Source organism: Monopterus albus, unplaced genomic scaffold (genome assembly GCF_001952655.1).
Source record: "Monopterus albus unplaced genomic scaffold, M_albus_1.0 scaffold14.1, whole genome shotgun sequence".
NCBI lineage: Eukaryota > Metazoa > Chordata > Actinopteri > Synbranchiformes > Synbranchidae > Monopterus > Monopterus albus.
Window position 1 is genome coordinate 399613 of NW_018127894.1, and position 4630 is coordinate 404242.

The 4630-nt window shown below is 38.5% G+C and overlaps 2 protein-coding genes across 8 annotated transcripts in view; one reads left to right on the top strand and one right to left on the bottom strand.

Annotated features, from left to right (window-relative positions):
- The window catches only part of usp33 (ubiquitin specific peptidase 33), a 20640-nt gene extending 18326 nt beyond the window's left edge, over nt 1–2314 (bottom strand). For 3 of the 4 annotated variants that reach the window (XM_020591594.1, XM_020591593.1, XM_020591595.1), the window contains exon 1: nt 1953–2314. The gene's annotated coding sequence lies outside the window, so the exon portion shown is untranslated. The remainder of the gene's footprint in view (nt 1–1952) is intronic. The other variant, XM_020591591.1, reaches the window with a different exon arrangement.
- miga1 (mitoguardin 1) overlaps nt 751–4630 on the top strand; it is a 14709-nt gene continuing 10829 nt past the window's right edge. The window contains exon 1 of one of the 4 annotated variants that reach the window (XM_020591599.1): nt 751–807. The gene's annotated coding sequence lies outside the window, so the exon portion shown is untranslated. Of the gene's footprint in view, nt 808–2715; nt 2835–2899; nt 3154–4630 lie in introns of those variants that run through there. The other 3 variants (XM_020591596.1, XM_020591597.1, XM_020591598.1) reach the window with 3 other exon arrangements.

Genomic DNA, 4630 nt, shown 5'->3' on the forward strand with positions numbered 1-4630 from the left:
GCGGTTAGGAGCGGCTTATGGTGTCAGTTCATTTTGAGTCTCACTAAGCCCTCTATACTGAAAAGAAATTTGGTAGAGTAGCTTTAAGTGTATAAAAACACTCATAAAAAGGTTGATCATAACTGTGCGTGTTCTTAAGCAGCTTTATTTAGCTTATTTAGACCGAAAACACCAACGTGTCTGTTGCCCACAAAACCACAAACCACTGAATGTGTGACCACAGGCCTTTGAAATGTGCTCAGGTGTTAACACCATGATGACAGCAGAGCCCAGCTCACAGCTCCTTACTGCTGGATGTGACTCAACCAATTTAAAATCACCACAACATGGTAAAAACCACTTGCCCCAGTTGTCACTGCATGCACGAACCTTCTTTAGACCACAGCCTGTCAACATACAACAAACAGCTGACAAGAGCAAATGTATGAGCAAAAGCACGCAAGGCATTACATCACCTTCATAAAAAAAAATTGCAACTATTTTGATAAGTCATTTTTCAAGCAATAACAGATAAATTGAAATGAGATAATAAAGATAATGAAAATATTGTTGGTAAAACTTTTGTAAATGACCGATTGCAGGTTTGGATTTTTATTGACTTTGCAAAAATTTCTAAAAACATGATCTGACTTTGTTAACTTTGCTATGAGTTATTGAGTGGAGACTGATGGGCAAAAAGGGAAATTGTATTCCTTTGAAATTTAATCTAGCCGCTGTGCATCCTGTTTCCTACCAACAGGTCAACTGGGAAATCTACATGAACACATGCAGAAGCTGAAACCTCAACTCATGTCCAGTCTTGTACAAGTCAGTATGCCTGTTCCCTCACCTAAACACTGCTATCTGTGACTGTACTTTATAGTCAAATTAGCTTATCAGACTGCTTTACATTGCTTTAACTTTAGATACAAATATTTACCCTGACAAACTGATGAGATACTAGATCAACAACAATTCTGTCTTACTGGGCTTCTATAATTGCCCTAAACCTTGGAGGCATCCGTCCAAAAGGTCAGATGAACAAACTCACTGTACCTCCAAGAGTAAACGGGCATTACAGCTAGTAGCACCAGCAAAATCTAATTAGCCTGTGGTTTTTCTGTGAAGCCTCCAGCGATTATACAAGGCTGGTGAATACCTATCCAAACTCCTTCACCGTAAGAACCCATCCTCACACCTTCTCTGCCATTACTACTGACATAATAACAATGACAACACTATTGCAGTGGATGTAAATCTTCACAAAGAGGTGTTGGAGTCAGGGTGGGGCGTTGACCCACAACAGGCAGCGCATATGAAACCGATGTTGACCAGATTCCGTGTTATCATCATTTACAACAGTGATATAGTAACAGTGCAAAAATAAACATTAGGGAATCCAAGTACTATGATAGCACGGTTTAGCATTCAGCACATTAGACATGTTGAAAACCTAGCATTATCTGCCAATTAATGTTAAACTAGGCAAAGTGTGAAAATATATAACTGCCGAATTATTTCGCCCAGGTTTTAGCTAGCTAAATTACCAGGTTAGTCTGTGGTAGATACAGGTGTTAGGTTTACAGATGTGTGGCTTTGGCCTTGTCCACTGCTCAAACTGAGCTGTCAAACTCAGACGAGGCGTCGACAGCGTCATAGGCTGACTAGCAATCTTTCGCTATTAGCATTAGCTAGACTGTTGGCAATAATCGGTCATCTAGCTCACGTTAACTCGCCTCTTTAGCAAGCTACCCATAACCTAACAGCGTACAAAACTGTAAATAAATTTAGCCACATAACAGATAATATTAGATTTAGATGGTTTGCTACAGATAAGCGTATCGACATTGACACGCCAGCTAATGCTAGCCAGCTAGCGTCCCTGTATTGCATGACGATCGCACAGCAACTAACGTTACACCAGTCCGCAGCAGCTATTTAAAATCCAAATAAATGTTAGTCTCGGTCCTTACCTGCACGGTTATAAGAAACGACGCTTCTCGGGTAAATCCAGTAGTACTTGGGGTCTAAAAAAAACTGGTTCAGTCAGTATTTGGAGACATAATTCTAACAACAATCCTTCACATTATTAACGATAACCGCGCCTGTCGCTCAGTGTGGTTGCTAACGTTACCAATGGCTCAGCCCCGTTCCGGTTAAAATGATATAAATCCCCTCCTTCCTACTGTAAACATCTGACTTTTTTGTTTCCTCTTGTACTTTAGCAGTTTTGCGTTCTTATAGTATCACAGTATTCCCAGTATTAGAAATTATCCTCTCCTTCCTACTGTAAACATCTGACTTTTTTGTTTCCTCTTGTACTTTAACAGTTTTGTGTTCTTATAGTATCACAGTATGCCCAGTATTAGAAATTATTATTTAGTCATACAAATCATTTCACCGATAGCAATGATATTAATGTGTTATGTGACGTTTAATGAAATTGAAATCGTTTAACATGGACATGGTCGGAGATAATACAACTACTCTGATTAATCATTTGTAAACAGTAAATAAATAAAACCTTTGCACGGTACAGTAAATAGAGATTATGGGAATTTATACATTTAATCCCTTATATTCATCTGGATATTAAGGATGCGAATTATATAGTATCGAAAATAAAATTCCCGATCAGTATCTGTATGGCAATTAAAAACATAACATGAATTATATGTAATACCCTAGAAAGCCAGGAGGGGGCGTAGGAACTCCACAAAAATGACGAGGGGCAGGCTTTTATTTTGAAGGTCAAGCTAGACGTCCGGTATGCTGTTGCCCGAGTCCTTCACAGCTGCGGTCAGCCAGAGGACCGGGTGATCCACTGTGAGTCACTGCCGAGAGAGTCTCTGAATGTATTGATGACATTATTCTTACTTCACGTTTGTAACATTCAGTTAGAAGATATCCTCCCAGCTTTACGAGCTTATTTGCTAGACAATTTAATTCAAACTGGTTGAACAAATTTAGCTAACACTGCTAGTCGTTATTAGCCTAGTTAGCAATTAGCTGCCAGATATGATTTTCTTAACATGTGCTTATGTGATCGGATCAACCTGACGGCGTGTTTGGTGGCTAGTCAGCGGTTTACCTGACGACTTCTGAATGAATGCTGTAACTTTGGTTCAGTTTTTATTGTAAAATAGTGATGGAGAAAATCACGAACAAAGCAAGGCAAGTTTATTTGTATAGCACCTTCAAGCACGTGCAGTTCCCACTGCTCTTTAGAGGTGAAAAATAGAAAAATGATCCTTACCCTGTATTGGTAATTGATCAATCACTTCCGTTGTTAATCAAGCAGAAATGGTAAAGATAGTGCTATAATGTCTCATGTTCCAGGTTTACAAATGAGAGCATTTACTGTTTGTGTATGTCAACAGAACATCTGTGGGTTTTGGACTTTTGGTCAGACAAAATGAAGATGTCACTTTGGGCTCTGATGTGTAATGATTAGCATCCAGCACCCTGGACAGGTTGCCAGACTATCACAGGGCTGACACACATTCATGTTTACCAAATACAAACTGTGTTTGTTGAGGAACAAAAACTCTATCACTTATGGAGTAATGTTAAATGTTTGAGACAAAGAATCAACATGATGTCAGGCTGAGACACAAATGGGATAATTATGCAGTCATGTCAGGTGGATATACAGCAGCTTAAAAGATGCAGTGAGTAAGCAAAATGTGTTGGCAGCAGCATGGTCTTAAATTCACCTCCTGTATGTACTCGTTTCTTTTGTTCAGACATGTACTGTAATTGTTCAATGAGGTTTGCAGTGCTCTCCTACAGGTAGCGGGTGTGGTGATACTCCTGTAGATCACTGCATGACCTGTACATTTGACTTTTGATTTGATTTGATTTTGATTTGATTTATTCATTCAAGCATGTAAAACAGTTGATATGTCAACACATGTAATTTCACACATATCCAACAATAATAATCCAATATCAATTTACTTATACCTAGTACATGCTTGAACGGAGTAGGAAGAAGTTAGACTTATCTAGTCCTACCCCATGACATCATCTTACAACTTTTAAGTCCTAAGCAATATCTCTACTGTGAGATATTAACTGTGTGAGACATTGCAATTCAAGCATCAACACTGTTCACTGTGCACATATAAGAATATGTATTGTAGAAAAAACACTAGTATCTTTATACACTATATGGAATGTAACATTAAGGTTGCTGTATGACTGCAGCACAAGCACTGTTTGGAAATTCTTATCTTACTGGGACACTGTTTAATGAGATAAAGAGTATAGCCTTCAGTCAGTCATGGTGTGATCACTTATGTACTTATATGGAAATATAATCTTCACTTAGATTGACTCATCAGCACTGTCTTAGTTAAATGTACTAATAAGGAGTATAACCTTCAGTTCCAGTAGAAGTGAGTGTGTGTGTTCACTCTTACAATGACATGTATTTTTGGATAATACCGCTTCCCATGAAGGGAGTCGCAGGAGGAAGCAGAAGATTTGAATACAGTGGGATATAAAGATGTCTGGAACAGTTCCACTATTTTATACTCATTGAACTTGTAAGGATAAATTTAAGTTTCTCCATTATAACAGGATGTTCACCATTCAAGTGTGTGCGCTTCTTAAATTAACAGGATGTACTACTTTGGAATTAGGGAGT